We start from the raw sequence: 21,289 nt of genomic DNA, 5'->3' as shown, positions 1-21,289 counted from the left end.
GGTAGTTCCTGTACTACTACTACTACAGCCCTTACCACATGCATGCAGGCAGGATGGGGTGCTTGGCTAAAAAAAAGGGCGTAGCTATTGTACATGCCGTTGCTTGTGCTGCTGTGTACACAATCTAGATCAGTGATGGCGAACCTTGGCACCCCAGATGTTTTGGAACTACATTTCCCATGATGCTCAAGTACACTGGAGAGTGCATGAGCATCATGGGAAATGTGGTGCCAAGGTTCGCCATCACTGATCTAGATTTTTCTCATTGCATGGTTTATTTGCCTTGGAATAGATCACGCTTAATGTATCACATACTATGTGAGAATTTTTAATCCATTTACTTAAAGTTCCTGTACGGTTTTACACTATATGGATGTCTACTTTGTTTCATATCCATGATGATAATCCATTTCACCATATCCATTGAGATGTAGCCAGATTTTATGCGATTCCTAGATGCTTTATATATAGGGGATACACTATTCTAGGCGCATTTGACTCCGTAATAGAGTCCCTCGACTCTTGGTGGTGGAATTGGATCACTCTTGTTGTTATGACCGGAACTATTGTCACGATTGCACAAAACTTATTTGGACTGTTTTGAATTATCACATATTCCTGGCACTTAAAGCGGGGGTTCACCCGAAAAACTAATTTTTAACATTAGATTGAGGCTAATTACGGGAAGGGGAATCGTGTGTTTTTTTTAAATCAATGCAGTACTTACCGTTTTAGAGAGAGATGTTCTCCGCCGCTTCCGGGTATGGGCTGCGGGACTGGGCGTTCCTATTTGATTGATTGACAGCTTTCCGACCGTCGCATACAGCGCGTCACGAGTTGCCGAAAGCAGCCGAACGTCGGTGCGCAGGCGCAGTATAGAGCTGCACCGTCCGGCAACTCGTGACGTGCTGTATGCGACGGTCGGAAAGCTGTCAATCAAATAGGAACGCCCAGTCTCGAAGACCATACCCGGAAGCGGCGGAGAAGATCTATCTCTAAAACGGTAAGTACTGCATTGATTTAAAAAAAAAAACACCCGATTGTGCTTCCAGTAATTAGGCCCAATCTAATGTTATTTTTTTTTTTCGAGTGAACCCCCGCTTTAACCACTTGACAACTGGGCACTTAAACACCCTTAATAACCAGACCAATTTTCAGCTTTTGGTGCTCTCACATTTTGAATGACAATAACTCAGTCATACAACATTGTAACCAAATGAAATTTTTGTCCTTTTTTCCCCACAAATAGAGCTTTCTTTTGGTGGTATTTGATCACCTCTGCGTTTTTTTTTTCCGCTATTAATGAAAAAAGAACGAAAATTTTGTAAAAAAATGAATTTTTCTTCATTTCTATCATATCATTTTGTAAAAAAGTAATTTTTCCTCATACATTTGGCCTAAAATGCATACTGCTACATATTTTTGGTAAAAAAAAAAAAGAAATTTGGATATTATTTAGTCTGGGTGAAAGTTATAGGGTCTACAAGCTATGGTACCAATTTCTGAAAATTGAACAATTTGATCACACCTGAAGTACTGACAGCTTCTCTCATTTCTTGAGACCCTAACAAGCCAATAAAGTACAAATACCCCCCAAATGACCCCTTTTTGGAAAGTAGACATTCCAAGGTAGTTAGTAAGAGTCATAGTTAGTTTTTTGAAGTTGTCATTTGTTCCCACAATTCTTTGCAAAATTAAGATTTTTTTTTTTCATACCAATATTGTCATTATAACAGGTTATTTCTCTCACATGGCATGTATATTCCACAAATGACACCCCAAAATATATTCTGCTGCTCCTCCTGAGTATGGCGATACCACATGTGTGAGACTTTTACACAGCGTGGCCACATACAGAGGCCCAACACCGAAGTAGCAACTTCAAGCATTCTAGGAGCATAAATTACACATCTAATCTCTCAACCACCTATTACACTTTTGAAGGCCCTGGAGCACCAGGACAATGGAAACGCCCACAAAGTGATCCCATTTTGGAAAGCTAACACCCCAACGTATAATCTATGAGGCATAATGAGTCTTTTGAACAGTTCATTTTTTTCCAGATGTTCTTGGAAAATGTGGAAAAAAATAAAAACGCATTTTTTTTTACAGAAAGTTGTCCATTTATAGGATATTTCCAACACATAGCATGTACATAGAAAAAATTACACCCCAAAATATATTCTGCTGCTCCTTCTGAGTATGGCGATACCACATGTGTGAGACTTTTACACAGCGTGGCCACATACAGAGGCCCAACATCCAAGAAGCACCATCAGGTGTTCTAGGGACATAAATTACACATCCAATTTCCTTACAATCTATCACATTTTTGAAGGGCCTTCATATTTCTAACACAGCATGTACATACCAAGAATTACACCCTAAAATACATTCTGCTGAGTAATGGGTAAAAAAAAAAGAAGATTACCTGTGGTTTTAGTAGTGCAATTGTCCACAGAAGGAGAGCCCCGATCCAGGCAGCAGGCAGGGACGTGGTCACTGGTCAGCGACAGTGAATGGAATTGTCCAGGCAGCAGGCAGCAGGCAGGAATATTGTCCATAGTCAGGCAAAATATTCGTCCTGGTAGGAACATGGTCCAAGTAGTGGGCCATGGGTAGGGGAATGGGGACAGGGGTAGAGGCTTCTCCCACCCAAATCTCTTTGAAGCCTCCGGGCAACCAGACCCTAATCCGGGAATGAGAAAACTAAAAAATTAGTTTTTTCATCCAGAAAAACAATTCTGGAGCCCCTCACATATGTGAGACCCCTGTGTTCCCACTAGTATAGCAGGGTAAAAGATCAATCCAAGGGGCAGGCAAAAAACGTGGTCAAACAGTCCAGGGTCAGTTCCAGAGCAGGCAGATGTAGGTACAGTTTAGGGTTAGGCAAAAGAGTGGGCCATGGTCGGTTCCCGGAGAAGGCAGAGGTATGAGTGCAGTGGCATAAGGGGTGTGGGGGGAAATTACAGGAAATTAGAATTGCGTTTACCATACGTCCCTAATAATGAAGAAACGTATGGTAACGGCGGAAACATGTTCCAATACAGAGGCCTGGTTGGGAAGGACAATCGGGACAGTAATACACAGTGTCTTTTCGAATTCCTCTTCTGGAGCACACCCGGCACCTCTTCTGATTTCTGTGGCCTGTTTCAGGGGAGGGGGTTTTCTCAGGAAAGTGACGCTCGTGGAGTCTGCTCACAGAATCAGAGCGAATATTTTCCGGTGGGTTTTCAGGGTACAAAAGGGCGGTGATGACTTCTTCTTGATAGTCCAGATATGATACGGGGTTCTCTGATGACTTTTTGTAGATTACATAGGAGTTATAAAAGGCCAAACTAAAAAAATAAATGGACACTTTCTTGTACCAGTGGCGGGATTTTCTTGTGGGCAGGTAGGGTTCTATCATCTGGTCATTGAAGTCCACTCCCCCCATGAACAAATTATAGTCATAGATGCATTTTGGTTTTTGGATTGGGCCGGTTCTTTTGGGGACTTCCACGCAGGTGTCGTCGTGGATTGATGTAAGCATGTGGACGTTCCGTTTGTCCCTCCACCTGACAGCCAATATCTCCTGGTTCCTCAATGCTGCAGACTCCCCTCGTCTGAGCTTTTGATCCACCAGTTTTTGCGGGAAGCCTTTCCTGTTGGGTCTTATTGTGCCACATGCTGGGGTATTCCGAAGGTAAAGACAGCGAAACGGGCAAGCTGGTGTAGAAATTATCCACATAAAGGTGGTATCCCTTTCCAAAGAGTGGATACATCAGATCCCAGACCACTTTTCCGCTGACTCCCATATACTCTGGGCATTCAGGGGGATGCAGTTGGGAGTCCTTCCCTTCATACACCAAGAATGAGTATAGGTACCCTGTGGCTCTGTCGCAAAGTTTGTACATTTTGACCCCATATCGGGCCCTTTTGCTGGGGATGAACTGCTTGATGCTCAGCCTGCCTGAGAATTTGACAAGGGACTCGTCCACAGATATGTTCTGTTCAGGGGTATATAATTGGGGAAATCGTTGAGCGAAAAAATTTAGAAGTGGCCTAATTTTATATAGCTTGTCAAAAGCAGGGAAATTTCGGGGAGGGCACTGGGCGTTATCGTTAAAGTGGAGGAACCGCATAATTATTAAATATCGGGATCTTGGCATAAGGGAGGAGAAGAGTGGCATGTGGTGAATGGGTTTGGTGGACCAGTAGGAGTACAATTGTTTTTTTTTTGAAAGTGCCATAGTAAAGGTTAGGCCTAAGAAAATTTTAAATTCGTCCACGGTTAGTTCTCTCCACTCAAAGGGGCGGGCATATCTGGAACCAGGGTTACTTCTTACGTACTGTTGTGCGTAGAGATTGCACTGGGCCACAATGAAGGATAGCAAATCTTCGGTGAAAAGTAAATTAAAAAAATTAAGCATTGAAACGTTTTCGGTGTTCACCTGGACACCTGGCTGGGCAGTGAAAGGGGGGATATTTGCTGCTCCGGAATTAGGGGGAAGCCACAGGGGGTTTTGAAGGCCATAGGGAAGGCTGGCATGGCCCCTATCCCTTTGGGGCTGAGATGACACCCTACTGGTGCCTGGGCTTTGTTGCAGTGGCACAGCGCTTGAGGCGGACGGCACATCGCTTGAGGCGGACGGCACATCGCTTGAGGCGGACGGCACAGCGCTTGAGGCGGACGGCACAGCGCTTGAGGCGGACGGCACAGCGCTTGAGGTGGACGGCCCTGCGCGTCTGGGAGTAGGCCGCTTCTCCACGCCAGCACCCCTTCTTTTCCTGGGCCCACGTTCCTCTTCAGATTCTGAATCCGACCCACTGTCTATAACGGGTTCATAGGCCGAATCCGAATCGGACAGAGACTCCTCGCTGCTCTCATCGCTCATGGCAAGTAGAAGATGTACGGCCTGCTCACCGGTAAAGAATTTTTTTGCCATACTGGTGGCTGGTGAGGCTGTACTGCAGAGCACTGTGGTGGCACTGATGGACACAGGTGGGCACAGGCGGCACTTATGTGCACTGTAGTGGCACGGGTGTGGCTCTGGTGGGCACAGGTGGCTCTGGTGGGCACAGGTGGCTCTGGTGGGGCTCTGGTGTGCACTGATTAGCAGAAGGCGGCACTTATGTGCACTGGAGTGGCACGGGTGTGTCTCTGGAGGGCACAGGTGGCTCTGGTGGGCACAGGTGGCTCTGGTGGGCACAGGTGGCTCTGGTGGGGCTCTGGTGTGCACTGATTAGCAGAAGGCGGCACTTATGTGCACTGTAGTGGCACGGGTGTGGCTCTGGTGGGCACAGGTGGCTCTGGTGGGCACAGGTGGCTCTGGTGGGCACAGGTGGCTCTGGTGTGCACTGATTAGCAGAAGGCGGCACTTATGTGCACTGTAGGGGCACAGGTGGCTCTGGTGGGCACAGGCAGCACTGGTGGGCACAGGCAGCACTGGTGGGCACAGGCGGCACTGGTGGGCACAGGTGGCGCAGGCGGCACTGGTGGGCGCAGGCGGCACTGGTGGGCGCAGGCGGCACTGGTGGGCGCAGACGGCACTGGTACGGCACTGTTTTGGCACTGGTATAGGACTGTTGTGGCTCTGGTGGCACTGGTGCGGCTCTGGTGACACTGGTGCGGCCCTGGTGTGGCACAGGTGGCACAGATGTGGCACTACTGGGCACAGATGTGGCACTATGGACACAGATGTGGCACTGATGTGGCACTTTAGGCACAGATGTGGCACTATGGGCACAGATTTGGCACTGATGTGGCAATATGGGCACAGATTTGGCACTATGGGGCAATATGGGCACAGATTTGGCACTATGGGGCACTTGTATGGCTTGTAAAACTCACAGTTTATCTCCTCTTCTCTCTCGCTGATACTGTGTGAGGAGAGGAGAGGAGATAAACTTTCCCTGACCTTCTTGTGTTTACATTGTGATCCAATGACGGCGCGATCACATGGAAAAAGACCACTGTTACTGGTCAATTTCCTTGATCTGTGTAGCGCCGGGTCTCATAGACCCGGCGCGCACAGAATCTTCTGTGTGCGCGCCCGAGGCGGCGCGCATTGCTGCTTCTGCAGGGCGCCGTTAAATAACGGCAACCCCCAGTTAAGCAACCACTTTGCCGCCGTTATATGACGGCGGCTGGTGGTTAAGTGGTTAAAGCAGAGCTCCAGTCACCATAGTCTGTTTTTTCTCAAAGCACTCCCATGATTGGAACAGATTGTACATTACTATTTGGATACTGTTACAAATGTAACTATGGGGGTTATTTACGAAAGGCAAATCAACTTTGCACTACCAGTGCAATGCAAGTGCACTCGCAGTAGATCTGAGGGGGACATGCAAAAAAAAACAACAGCCTTTTAGCTTGCACATGATTGGATGATAAAATCAGTAGAGCTTCCCCTAATTTCAGAGCTTTCCCTCAGATCTACAGCGACTGCACTACAAGTGCACTTGGATTTCCAATTAGTAAATCAACCCTTATGTGTGTTCTTTTTAATCTGTAAAAAATTCCGAGAACTTCATCTTGGAAGCAGGCAGGGGACAATGCTGTTCTGGGCATCTGTAAGCCCGTCTGTGTCTATTTCTGGGATTAGGTGCAACTCGCTACCCAGCAGGCAACTCCCAAACTTGCGCCTGCGCAGTGATGACACTGTGCGGCACAGCGATGGCGGCGGAAGTTCCTGCCCCGTTGTTATGGCAACTTGTCAATCAAAAGGGAATCAGGTGATTCCCTTGGACTTCTAGGATCTATGAGGCCGATATCCCAGGAGTCCAAGGGAATCGCCTGATGATGGTTTTACCTATAGGGCTGGGCCGGAAGTGCCGCTGACACATTTACAATAAAGGTATTTAGACATAATAAAAAATGTGAATAATAACAAAAAAGTATGTGAATAAAAGCAACTTGTAAATATGGGTGAAACGCAGCTTTAATAGCGCTGTTTATTTTATGTTGTATTACACGGTATGTCTGACTGCTTTTGGTAGCAGCTTTCTTTGCCATCGTGTTTTCCCCATTTGTCACAAGTTTAGCACTGAGTGTTTATTTCAATGGCCTAGAATAAATGAATATGCTGGCTATTGAAATGAATAAACCTCCAAATGACTGACATGCCTGAATGCAGCTAATACATGCTTTCTTAGCGCTGCTCCCCTCCTGTTGGGAGGGAACGGCGTTCAGAAGAGCCTAGTGTGCATAGAGGACTTGCATGATCAAGTGTTGGGGGGTAATGCAGCCACGACAAGCCGCGCAATATAGGACATATGTAGGTGTTATAAATGTAGTGTAAAGTCTTTGTCCGTATTAAATGATCTGATTTGCTTTCGATTGCCCTTCCACGGAGAACGGTTGGCTCTATTGTCACCGGCTCGTCACGTGGGAGGCATCATTGTCTATAGAACATGTCACCTCGCTGCCTTCACTCCACTCCCCGCCCCTATCGTTATCACGTGATACCTTTAAACCACTTCCGGTATCCTTAAGGCCATGCTGCCGTAGTCCTTTTGAAGAACCGGAAGCGTCCTTTGACGTCACTTTACTGAGCGACACCACCTAACCCGGAAGTGCGACGCGTCCCACGGGCGATTGTTGTGGAACTCTGAGGGGGGGTCGTACTCTCTTGTCTTCCCCCCTAGTCTCTCACCGATCCTTCACCACCTAACCGGCTACCGCCACCCCAGGAGAAATGGGCGTATAACCGAGGAAGGCGAATCCGGGTGCACACGTGGTTCCTCCATCACGGCGCCAAGTATGTGCAAGAGGGAGGGGGAGGGTCACGGGGCTCGCCTGCTTTCATCTGTGTGCTAGCGGGGAGGGTTGCATATGTAGTGTGTGTGCAGGCGGCATTCTGTGCTCTGTATATTTGTTTGACTGGATGTGTTTGCAAGTGTCATGGAAAGATTCAATCCTACAGAGCCTGATATTAAGTGCCGACCCCCCCCCCAAATCACTTCCACCCAACAAGTTCATCCATTCTTTAGAGTATGTCAGGCAGCCTCTCCATTTCAGTTCATTTGGTTTTATTAATCTGTGTCATAGAGTTGTTATGATGTTTAAATATATAGTCATTGTTTTCCCCCTTTTATCCTTTGTTGCACATTGGCCCTGCTGATCTCGTTTCTAGCTGCTTCCTATCTACATGCCTTCCCTCCAGGGATGGTGGCTGCATGGTATTTCCCAGGGCGGGTTTCCTGATTGTGAAATTGATGGGCCATGTCGGCACAATGTGCTGGAAAGATGCTGTCTCCACCAGGGCCACACATGACTGTGTGATAATGCAGACAATTAAAGTGGACCTGCTATGAAAATGGAAAGTCTGCTTTACTACCGGGCCCTACCCCAAAGCAGAGTTGGCATAAAAAAATCCTAGCTATAAAGCGGTAACAAAAAGAAAAGGCGTTTTACCTTTCAAAATACATAAATTCACATCCTTACTGCAGGTAAAAATGTGCATTTCACATTGTGTGTGTGTGTGTGTGTGTGTGTGTAAAATGAGCCTGTAGAGCATTGCGCTCCCTTGATCAGGAAACTCAGCCTCCTGCAGACTGTTGGAGTATCCTTCTTGTATATGAAGGCAGTAACATACTGACAGCATCAATAAACTACCTAGAGTAAAATCGACGCCCTGATAGTTCATTGAGAACTAGAGCTGCTTGACATAATCCATAATAAGAACCATAACAAATATAAAGTGTAGCGCTTATATGAGTGCAAATGGAGGAAATATCCTTTCAAAACTTGTTACTTTGTGGTGAAAACAATGTGCTCAAAATCCATGCATCTACAATGTAAACTCTAATCGTTCTTAGGATAGACGACCCAATGGGAGAGGTCTAGTCTCTAATATATACAAAGATGAAATGAATCATTAAATGACACACAATGTGAATGTGATACTCAGGATGGACAAGAATGTAAATATAACGAAAACCGTGTAATAAACAAAGTTACACATGAGCTGTGAACACTGTGAGGTATATCCACCAAAATATTAAATAAGGTGAAGAACCAAAACAAATAAAAATAAAATTGCCCTAAACAGCTGGGGCAAACGAAAATTAGTCCTTGTATGTGCTGAAATCAAGAGTTTATGAACATCAAGTAATTCTTTGGATAGATGGTCCAATGGAGGAGGTCTGGTCCAAAGTATATACAAAACTTATATGAGATCTCAATAGATGTGGTGCGATAACACAGCTGTCACCTGGGAGTGCCTTCACCAATGGGCAGGGGGAGAAATAAATACCCTTACGGGTGGACCCAGCTCACCGTACGGCGGCGGATCTACAGAGCTTAGTCACACCAAAAGCGATCAGGACTGGAAATATGAGACGTCTCCTTTCTTTGGCAAACAAGCTTTTATGTCCAAATACTCCAACAGCATCAGAATCAGGTGTTGGTCCACCAGAAGGATATCAACCAAGGATTCAGCAGGACTTATTGGGGCATGTAGAAAAAACAAAACAAAAAAGCCTCCACATAGTGTGATACTTAAAAAAAAAACCTGGCAAGTTTTATTTAAAAATTTGCCAAATGCCAAACTTCAAGGCAAAGGCCACAATCAACGGGTATAACAATGGCAGTAATAAAAAACTTTTGCAAAAAGTAAAAAAAAAAAAGTGAAAAATGTCATATAAATAAAAAGGAGCAGAGAGGATGATATTAGCGTGGTAGGGCAGCTGGTGCTGGCATACAAACCCAACACGTTTCGTCTAAGACATTAACTGGGATGTCTTATTAGACTAAACGTGTCGGGTTTGTACGCCAGCACCAGCTGGTGGATATACCTCACACCGTGTTCACAGTTCATGTGTAACTTTGTTTATTACACGGTTTTGGGTATATTTTAAATTTTTGTCTATCCTGAGTATCACATTCACATTGAGAGTCATTTAATGATTAATTTCATCTTTGTATATATTATAGACTATACCTCTCCCATTGGGTCATCTATCCTAAGAATGATTAGAGTTTACATTGTATGTTCATTTATTTTTGCGTGTATACACTGTTCATGCATGGATTTTGAGCACATTGTGTTCATCACAAAGTAACACGTTTTGAAAGGATATTTCCTTCATTCGGACTCATATAAGCGCTACACTTATATTTTTTTTTTATGGTTTGTTGTCAATTTTGTCGAATTGTGGTGTTTAGCAGCTACCTACATATTTTTTACACTTGGCGCAATTTTCTGTACACTTTTTATAATCCATAATGGCGAAGGTTGGTTTTAGGTCCAACATTGACAGTAGTCTGTGAATGAATGACGCGCTTGGTTGGGCAGATCATATACCAAATAATAGTTTAATGCAACTATGGCATACATAATGTCTTTGAGTTCAAATCAACACAATAAAATTTGTGAAATCAAAAATTCAATCTTCGTTAAGTGCCAATTGTACCTCCACCCAGTAGGACCTGCTCACCTTAATGTTTGACCTCACATAAAAGGTCATATCATGTTTGCAAACATTCCAGGTATCTCAGCCAATAATACCTGTTCTGTAACACCTTTTCACGATCCTCCTCTGGGTCCAGGAATTACACTCACAAATTGGGTAGGTTCATTCCTCCATTAGGCATGGGTGACTAAAATTGTAATGTAGACAAATGGTGCTCTCCATTTAAAGGGTAACACTTTTTGTGGGGAAAAAAATGGCAAATGAAGAAAAAATATAGTGTTTGCGAAATAAGTCATATTGTAATTGAGTGTTATAAAAAATTTACCTTTCCTTTTCAATATGCAGCCCATGCAATTTTGTGAGAATGTTGCAATATGGCTACCTGGAGTTTTCTGTACACAGCGTGTACTAACCACTCCCCAGAAACATAATTTCCTGCGTGTGTGATTGGCTCACCAATTTCCCCAAAAGTCTGCCTAAGATACAAGTCGGATTTCAGTCATCCCCTGCCACAAAAAATGTAATTTTTGGTGAGCTATTTCCAATAGGAACATGTCTAAAGGGATGCAGGCTCAGCAGCTTTCCTTATTGGTGCTCTACAGCTGACTGATAATTATGAAACCATTCCCATTAGACTCGGCACAAAGGCTCAAAGAAAAACACATGGATTTACTCAGAATAACAAAAGTCTGAATTCTGTAACAAAGGTTGTTATAATCCTTGCAATGTACATAGATCACCCAAAGGGGAATGTGTTTTGTTGAAGGAAAAAAAAAAAAAGTTGGGCTTTAAACAATTTTTTATTTAAACCCCCCAATAGATTAAAATGTACATGTAATAAAAACAAGGCTGCCTATATATATATATATATATATATATATATATATATATATATATTTATATATATATATATAATGTGTGTGTGTGTGTTTTCAGCTCACCACAGCATGGTCTTGGATGGCTGCGTGATGATGTCAGGGGTTTGGCTCCCCCCCCCCCTTATTCCGCATTGTTTATAAATTGTGACAGTTGATGTGGGGGAGATTATCCCTGTTCCACTGTCACAATTAGAAGAGGGATCAGGTAGAGGCTGCAGGAATAGGAACATGTTACATGTTCCACCTTCAAAACTGATGGATCATACTACATGTTCCCAAAGGTGAACTTATCCTTTAAGAGATTTTCTTTTTTGCCCAACTCCGGGGGTGGGGGTGACATCACAACACTGCTAACTGGGAAAGCTGAGCAGTTAAACCGAAAAACCCAATAAGTGTATATTGATTGGTTTGTGCAAAAGTTATTTGTGTGTGTGTGTGTGTGTGTGTGTGTATATATAATATACACACACACACACACAGTGGGTATAAAGTCTACACACCCTGTTAAAATGTCTGATTTTTGTGGTGTAAAAAAAATAAGGCAAAGATAAATGATTTTTCATATATTTTTTTACACCTTTTTAATGTGACCTATAAAGTGTACAGCTCAATTGAAAAACAAATTCAAATATTTTAGGGGGTGGGGGGAGTATGAATAAAAAAACTAAATTTAATGTGGTTGCATAAGTGTGCACACCCTCTTATAACTGGGGATGTAGCTGTGTTCAGAATTGGCCCCCATTTACACCTAGGCGTTTTGTCGCCTGTAGTGTGACACCGCTGCCGCCAGAGGGATGAAAACACATTTCTCTTATAGTCCATGGACGGACACAGCTCCTTAAATCTTGACAAGTGGGTTATGTTCCCTGTTTACAGGAGAGGACTAGGCAGAAACATGTTAAATACATGTTACATTAACAGAGTTGAACAGCCCCGCCCAGGGGGCGGTCCCTCCAGACATAACCCTCCTCACTGCAGCTTGCAGCCTCAGTTTCGTTCTGCCTAGCAAAGGAGAAGGACGTATGGCTCCCTTTGGGCCCAGCGCCCTGAGGAGAAATTTTATTTTATTTTATTTTATTTTATTTTATTTTACTTTTTCTTGAAGAATCTTCTTTCAACTGTTGGCTGAGAGACAGGCTGGATAATATAGATCCTTGTAGTCTACTCAGTCCGACCAGCAAGCGTGGGCACACCTTTGCAAAGAGGCTTGGTCTGCCACGCCATACCCCATGACTCCTGAGGTGGCCGGTGAGCTTTGCTCCGAGGTCCACATATGACTGGGCTGTGGTGTTGTCTCACTCACAGTGGACCGGGCCGACAGCTACCTCCATTGCGGTTGTAGTTCTGTCAGGAATGCGTCAGCGAGTCCTCGCTTGGACGGGTAAGTACAGTCCCTCCTGCTTCGGTGGGTTGGTACGGCTGGGCATTCCTGGGGTTCGGGGGTCCCTTCCCCTTACTTCCCTGCTCCTTTCCCTTGCTGCATTGCTAACATTGCCACTGTCAGGGGGGAGGGGGCCTTCCTGAGGGGACTGTGTTATCTGGCCTGTGTTTTTTCTTTTTTTGTATTGGGCTTTCCTGTGGTAAAAAGCCCTGTGATGAGCACAGATGTTTATGATTATACTTCAGCAGACGCTGACTGATTGGTGACACCTGTAACGGTTTTGCTTTTTATGCTGTATCTGTGTCTTATCCTTACATAAAACAGCCCTAGGAGGCTTTTCCTGTTTAAACACAGGTCCCTGCAAAAGTTACCTCACGGTTCTTTTCCTCACAGTCAGCGCTGGGCAGTCTCCTCCTGAGGGAGTCCCCTGGTTACCCCTGGTCAGCGCAGCAAGTGGGTGAGAGGCCCTGAATAGGGCTCTAGGAGCTTTTGTCTATTTGTATGGACAGGTGTGCATATTATAATACACACTATATGTAAATATTGGAGTCAGTATCTGGGTCCTTCCCCACATGCTGGTGGTGGCAGCAGGTGTTAGCACCTGGGATTACCATAGAGTTTTTATTGTTAGTCCTGGACACAGTTTGTGCCAGGGTGGGGGTGGACTGCGGGCGGGCGGTAAAAGAGTGCCCCCTTCCCCCGTTATCCCCTGGGGAATGCTCTGTTATGGAGCCATGGACCAGGTACCTAGTTAAAAAAAAAAAAAAAAGGCAGAATAAGGCATTTATGGGTGCGCTTTTTACTGCTGCAAGGGACTCTCCTAAGCTACATAGTGCTGCTGGGTTTCCGCTAAGGGCTCGGTCTTTTTTGGATCACACAAATCAGACCGCTGTGTAGGTTTTTTCCTTCTGTGCCCTTCTTTGATAATTTCTGAGATGCGGAATGAGAAAAGCCGCTGAGGGCTTTTGTAGTCCCTCACCGCCGGGCGGGAACCCCCGCTTGTATGGATCTGACTGATAGAAGATCCGAAGTACTGACCCGTTCCATGTTTACCATGCTGGGGTCTGGCTTGCGGGCCTATTGTGGCCACTACACTGGGGTCTCGGTCGACGCTTGCGCCATTTTTTGGGAGGTTTTTCAATTACATTGAAAACGCCCATTGGCGCCCATTTTGTCGTAGCCGCGCTATGGCACAGCTTACATTGTGCCGGCCATTTTCCTGTGGCCTAGTTCTGAACGCTCGGCGGCCATCCTGGAGTAGTCCTGACCCCTAGTGCTGTATACAACTCACAGAGTGAGCATTTTGCACCAGACAGTGGAGGAGCACCTACTCTCTCCTGAGGTTATTAGCCTAGCGGACCAGCTGGTCCAGGGCCTCATATAGGTCTGTGATGCTTCATTGAATGCTGCGCCCTTGTTATCCAGGGCGTCTGTTTCAGAATGGTTTTATGCACACGGTGGTGTAGTGCTTAACTCCATTACTTGGCAGCAAAAGAGTCATTGGTTCGAATCCGCACACTGACGCCAATCTGCCTGGAGCTTGCATTGTCGCTCCCTGTGTCTGCGTGGGTTTCCTCCGGGTACTCCGGTTTCCTCCAAAGACATGTGTGCATACACCTACATAATATACATACACACTATGTGTGTGTATTATTCAGGGGCAACCCTCCCAGGCCGTCAAAGGCCCAGCTGGGGGACTAATCTGTCCCTGGGTGCATAAGCCGATCACGCCGGCACCCAAATCTTGCCAATGTATATAGCCTTCCCTCCCTGTCTCTAGGTGGGAGGGGCGGCTTGCAGGTTCACAATTCAGTGAAACCTCCCTGCTCTCCCACTAGTGGGACTGCGAGGTGGTCTCTTCGGAGTACTAGATAGGGTTTCCTCCTATCCACAGAACAAAGTTCTGTCCTTGTGTCTTCCTCTCCCGGCCCATCGGTCTGCCTTGGGCAGTGTGGGATTTGCTAAGCTGCAAGGTAATTTTACCTTTCCTGCAGGATGAGAGTTTTGGGGTTTTCTATGGGCCTCAGGCCCTAAATACCTTTTGTGAATGTCGGGTAGTTCCGCATGGAATCCATTTGTTCGGTGGTAGCTGCGCTTCATCCGGGGGATGTCCTGACGTCCTCGGACATCAGGGACGCATACATGCATGTCCCGTTTTGCACATGTCACAGTGTTTTTTTCTGTGCTTCGTGATGAGAGAAGGGTCTCTGTCAGCCTGTGGCCCTCCCTTTTGATCTGGCGTCAGCACCATGGGTTTTCAGCTAGGAGCTCACACTTATTTGAATTTTGTTGCGACAGCGAGGCTTTGCCTCATTGGCTACTTTGACGACTTTCTTCTGAGAGCAGCTTCTGTCTCCGACCTAGTGGATGGGTTATTCCCATTCAGACCCTCCGAAGATTCGGGTGGACGTTAAACGTTTAGGCCAGAAAGTGTAGCTCAGTGGCAGCAAGCCTGCCCTCCATGTGTGCGACCCAGGGTTCAAATCATGGGCATGCTAGGTTCCGACTCAGCATTGGAGTATCTAGTGTTGACCCAGACCCCTCAGTGGCAAAGGTCCTTCTTCCCCTGGAGAAATTGCAGACTCTTCAGTCTGCGGTGAAGGTATTGGCATCACGCAATCGGTCTTCTCTCCGGGGTTCGGGGTCTGTGGGTAGCCTCCTTCAAGGCGGTACTGTACGCCCAGTTCCACACCCTGGTTTTCCAGGGGAACTACTGTCCAGGTGGTAAAAATCTCTTGTCTCTGAAATCATTAGATTCCTGTGCGCCACCTAGTCAGAGTCTCTCTGAGTTGGTGACAGAGATTCCCGACTCTTCGGTCCGGGAAGTTGTTTCTTCCTTCCAGTGGTCGGTGTTTACGACGGATGCCAGCTCACGGGTTGTGAACCTGGGGGTTCACAAAACTGGGGGGTCCAGTCGACCCTGAGTCGCTGGACTTGCGTGGACCTATGACCACACCTCCTTGAATGTGTCTGGTCTCGGTAGCTACCCAGGGTCGGGCCTGGCTAGTGCCTGGTGGGAGACCGCCTGGGATTACCAGGTGCTGTCTACTGTTCATTGTCCTACTATTTTAGGCGATCAGGCTATGCTTCTCCTTGTGGTCGACCGATCTGGTTTCAGCCAGACAACGCCACGGCCGTGGCTTCAGTCTACCATCAGGTATGCCGGCAGGCGGACTACTGGAGTCGCCAGATGCTGGACCAGGGCGACTGATCTTTGTGCTTGGGGTGTTTCGGCTCCCTTGCAGGAAGTGAGCCTCACATGGCATTGATCTCCTGGCAGCTTGTCTCCGCCGCAAGGGTGTCAAAGTTAGTGGCCAGGTCTAGTGATCTTGTACAGACGCGTCAGTCGCGCTGGTGGCCCTGTGTTGTCTGTATCGGTGATTTTTTGCCATTCCTCCATGGTAGTTGCTTCCTCGGCCGCTCCACAGAGTGGATGCTGAGGAGATCCCGATGATTCTAATCGCTACAGATTGACCTCGGCGTCCTTGGTACGCTGATATCGGGCCCCTGATAGCGGAGGCACCCTGGCGGTTGCCAGGGCAGGAGGTTCCTGTCTCAAGGTCCCATACTTCCTCCTGTTGTACAGTCACTGACTTGCTCAACATGGTTATTGGAAGCCAGACTTTAGGTGACCAGGGTCTGTCTGACTCGGTCATCTCAACAGGGCACCGTAGTCTTCTTCCGGAGGATCTACCGTCTACCTCTCTTGGTGCGAAGGGATGGAGTGACGTCCACGGGCGTACTCTCGGTGTCCAGGGTCCTGCTGTTTTTAAAGCTTGGATTGGATCTAAAAATTGCTTAAAGCACCGTTTGGGGGCAGATTTCAGCCTTGGCTGTGTTCTTTTAGTGGTCTTTTTGCGGCCCGTTCCCTGGTGGGTCCCCTTTTTTTTGTGTGCAAGGGGTTTGTCATATACTTTCCCCCTTTGGCCCATCTCTTCCCCCATGAGTTTTGACTCTGGTGCTCTCGGTTCTTCAGGAACCTTCCTTTTGGAAACATCAGAGAGATTTTCTCTTGACACTATCTCAGAAGGTGGCCCCTTTAGTGGCCTTTACCTCTGTTAGAGGGGTTTCTGAGTTGGCGGTCTTGTCTTGCAAGCCGCCATGCTTGATCCTCCATAAGGATTAGGTGATGGTGCACCCGCGACCTTCCCTTCTTCCGAAGGAGGTTTCGGCCTTTCATACTTTAGGCGTGGTAAGCGCTTTGCGGGTATACCAGCCTACTACGGCTCCATTTCGGAGCTTCTGACTCTCTTTTGTGTCGGTTTCTGGTCCACAAAAGGGCCTGGCGGTCTCGTCGACCACCATTTCTCGGTGGATCAGGCAGGCCGTCATACAGGCCTATGCTCCTAAGGGGCGGGCCCCCTTTTCCGGTCACGGCACTTTCGACCAGGGCAATTGGTGCTTCCTGGTTTTTTTTTTTTTTTTTTTTTTTTTTCGACATCATGCGTCGGTCTCACAGGTGTGCGAGGCGGCGATTTGCTCGTCCGTTCACGCTTTTTCCAGAATTTACATGGTTGCTGTGAGTGCATCTTATGATGTTTTTTTCAGCCGCTAGTTTTTGCCGACGGCTGTTTAAAGTTGCACCTCCTCCGTTGAGGAGCTCTGCTTGTTTTGGGGTGAAGTTAAAATTGTTTTTACTGATATATTTCCCACCCCTCGTTTTTTGACACTGCTTGGGGACGTCCCACTTGTCAAGATTTAAGGAGCTGTGTCCGTCCATGGACTATAAGAGAAAATAGGATTTTTTGTACTCACCGTAAAATCCTTTTCTCTGAAGTCCATGGACGGACACAGCTCCCACCCCTCCTTTTTAGGTTTGTACTGCTTGTTACGAACTGAGGCTGCAAGCTGCAGTGAGGAGGGTTATGTCTGGAGGGACTGCCCCCTGGGCGGGGCTGTTCAACTCTGTTAATGTAACATGTATTTAACTATTTAACATGTTTCTGCCTAGTCCTCTCCTGTAAACAGGGAACATAACCCACTTGTCAAGATTTAAGGAGCTGTGTCCGTCCATGGACTTCAGAGAAAAGGATTTTACGGTGAGTACAAAAAATCCTATTTTCCCTCTATGGAGATGGTTCACATGGTCCCGGACCTTTTTTTCAGGCGGCTTTCGCTAGGAGATGGGAACCATCTCCATAGAGGGTGTAATCTTGGGGCACATCTAGGCGGACAATACCGGCGTTTTGTCGCCGCAAATCGCGGTACAAAACGCTGCTATTTGTACCGCGATTTGCGGCGACAAAACGCCGCAAATTTTGTCTGCCTAGGAGTGAATGGCTCTAAAAGTGGTTTGTATAGGTGGTTTTGTAACTTTTACCTACAGGTAAGCCTATAATAAGGCTTACCTTGTAGGTATAAAGAATATCTCCCCGCAATTTGCCGCTGATTGCAGCAGCGCATGTGCAGCGGGGATCCTCGGCTAAAGGCCGCCAGACCTTGCCGGTTTGGGTGTCTCCGCACGGTAGTGACGACATCGCCGCTCCAACCAATCGCAGCGCTGGAGCGGTGATACCTGGAAGACACGCCGAGTCAAGATGACATCTCGCTCGGCGTGGACCAGGTAAGTTCTCTTCACCTCGTTCCGAGGTAAGTATTTCATAATAATCTAATATGCGGTGCATACTAGCTCATTTTGCCTTTCAGGGGTGAAAAAATAACGAATTAATCACGGGGTATACAACCACTTTAAGAAATCGCATTCAGACTCAAATGTCAAATAGGAGTCAGTACACACCTGCCATCATTTAAAATGCCTCTGATTAACCCCAAATAAAGCTTGCTGTTCTAGTAGGTCTTTCCTGACATGTCTTAGTCGAATCCTACAACAAAAGCCATGGCCACAGAGAGCTTTCCAAAGCATCAGAGGGATCTCTATTGTTAAAAGGTATCGATGAGGAGTTGGGTAAAAAATTTAAGGCATTGGGTATACCATGGAACACAGTGAAGACACTCATCAAGTGGAGAAAATATGGCACAACAGTGACATTACCAAGAACTGGACCTCCTTCCAAAATTGATGAAGAGACAAGAAGAACATTGGTCAGGGAGGCTGCCAAGAGGCCTACAGCAACATTAAAGGAGCTGCAAAAATATCTTGCAAGTACTGGCTGTGTGGTACATGTGACAACAATCTCTTGTATTCTTTATATGTCTGGGCTATGGGGCAGAGTGTGACAGACAGAAGCATTTTCTTGCGAAGAAAAAAAAAAAAAATCCAAGCCTGGATACATTTTGCAAAACACATCTCGGGTCTCACAAAAGCATGTGGGGAAAATGTGTTATGGTCTGATAAAACAAAGGTTGAACTTTTTGGCCATAATTCCAAAAGATATGTTTGGTGCTAAAAACAACACTGCACATCACCAAGCACCATTCCCCACCATAAGCATGGTTGGTGTAACCATCAAACTTGGGGCTGTTTTTCTTCAGCTGAAACAGCGGCCTTAGTCAAGGTAGAGTGAATTATGAACACTTTAATAGCCAGCAATATTGTCACAAAACCAAAAGCCTTCTGCTAGAAAGCTGAACCTGAAGAGAAACTTAATCTTTCAGCATGACAACAACCCAAAGTATCCATCCAAATCAACAAAGGAATGGCTTCACCAGAAGAAGATTAAAGTTTTGGAATGACCCAGCTAGAGCCCAGACCTGAATCCAACTGAAATGTTGTGGGGTGATCTGAAGAGGGCTGTTTTTGGAGTGTTTTTGCAAAGAGTGGCCAAGTCAAGATGTGCCATGCTGATGGACTAGTACCCCAAAACACTAAGTGCTGTAATAAAATAAAAAGGTGGCTTCAACAAAGTATTAGTGTAAGGGTGTGCACACTTATGCAAACATACTATTTTACTTTTACTTCCCTCCACCTAAAATATTTCAGTTTGTTGTATGATTTTATAGCTCACATTAAAGGTGGAAAAAGTTCTGAAATGATTTATGTCAAACATTAAATTTTTTTTTACATCACATTTTTAGCTTCACAGCCGGCTCACTACTGTGTATGCACGAAGCTCGCTACACTTTCTGAATGGCCCGGCTGTGGGGGATGGAGGAGGGGGGGCAACTTCCAAGTGATCTCGCCACCACCGTGAGATCTCTTGGAAGCAGGGACATGTACCTAACAAACAGGTAGAACTCCGCTTTAACCACTTTAGGACCACAGTATGTGTATATATATATATATATAATATATATATATATATACGTTGCGGCTTTGTAATGGTTTACCGGGTTTATGGCTAAAACTATCAGCCGTAACCGTGGTATCTTTTTCTTCTGTCGGTGGCTGGCTTTCTCATGAAAGCATTCCTAGCGGCTCATGAGCTGTTGGAAAGCTTTCAGAAAGTGCCAAGAGGGGGTGCACCCCCCCCCCGCCTTGCTGGTGTCTTTCTCGGGCTACTGTTTCCATGGGCTTGCTTGGGGAAACGTTCTGACGTGCGGCTGGCTAGTCCCAGAGGCAATCAAAGATTCTCTTTGATCGCTTCTATGGCCTTGAAGGACCAGAGTGACGTTATGATGTCCCTTCCTGTCCAGGCTGGAAGTAACTATTATTTTGTAAGCAAAAGATCATAATTTTTTTTTTTTTTTTCTTCTAAAGATAGAGAGATTTGGTGTCTTTTTGACCCCCAGATCTCTCCATAAAGAGGACCTGTCATCCTTATTTCTATTGCAACGGATGTTGTGCATGCATATGTAAATGGTATTCGCACCACACATCAGGTTATCACCACGAACATTGGCGTGAGCGCATAATTCTAGCTCTAAACTGCCCTGTAACTTCAAACGGGTAACCTGTAAAGACACTTAGTGTCACACATGGAGATGGTTTTTATTTTGTACCATAGTTTGTTGCCATTCCACGAATATGTGCGCATTTTAAAAGTGTGACATGTTGGCTATCCATTTACTTCCAGCGTAACATCATCTTTCCCGTGCTAAAAAAAAAAAAATGTCCTAAACCATGGGTCTTCAAACTATGGCCCTCCAGTTTGTTCAGGAACTACAATTTGGCTGGTAAATTACTGAAGCCTTTGCATTAACATAGCTACCAGGCAGCTAACATTTTTTAAAGAAAAGTTTTGGCACTGGCTCATGTAAATTCAGGTTTAACTGAGCATGCTACTCCATCTTAAAATTAAACATGTAATAATGAAATATCGTTTTGGCTTTATATATCCTTTACGCTCTGTTTCTCCAGTCAGTGGTTAAAGTATTAACATAATTTTTTTTTTTTTTTTTTTTTTTATTGGCAGGATTCCCTTGTCCAATGGTCCAGTATTTTACCTGCTTTTAGAGTCGTTTTTGGATGAGGTAATATTTATTTTTAATTGGTAAAAATATGCCATGTATTTTGGAGTTCTGATAATTTTTCTGTGTAAGATGTGCATGGTGGACCACAACAGTTTACTTTAAAGGTCACTACTGTATGCAGATTAGATTTGCCTCATTTGTGATTTGGTCTTCTTAGGAAAAATGTGCAAATGTTTTTCTAATAAATATTAAGGACTGTTTGAGTTGCAAGTTCCAAACATATCCAGTATCAAAACTGCATCAACCTGTGAAACGGCAAATAAGCTACTCGCAATACAAAGCACTGTAGGCACAATTTAAAACCAGTAGGTATTGCCATTGT

The 21,289-nt window shown here is 45.6% G+C and overlaps 1 protein-coding gene across 9 annotated transcripts in view; it reads left to right on the top strand.

Annotated features, from left to right (window-relative positions):
• Nucleotides 1-21,289, top strand: part of TBL1XR1 (TBL1X receptor 1) — a 187,778-nt gene that overhangs the window by 65,834 nt on the left and 100,655 nt on the right. For 5 of the 9 annotated variants that reach the window (XM_040349398.1, XM_040349395.1, XM_040349397.1 and 2 more), the window contains exons 1-2: nucleotides 7,511-7,742; nucleotides 20,910-20,967. The gene's annotated coding sequence lies outside the window, so the exon portion shown is untranslated. Of the gene's footprint in view, nucleotides 1-7,510; nucleotides 7,743-20,909; nucleotides 20,968-21,289 lie in introns of those variants that run through there. The other 4 variants (XM_040349399.1, XM_040349396.1, XM_040349392.1 and 1 more) reach the window with 1 other exon arrangement.

This window comes from Rana temporaria, chromosome 4, assembly GCF_905171775.1.
Source record: "Rana temporaria chromosome 4, aRanTem1.1, whole genome shotgun sequence".
Taxonomy (NCBI): Eukaryota; Metazoa; Chordata; class Amphibia; order Anura; family Ranidae; genus Rana; species Rana temporaria.
The sequence above is the reverse complement of the archived record's forward strand: the minus strand, read 5'-3'. Positions and strand labels throughout refer to the sequence as shown.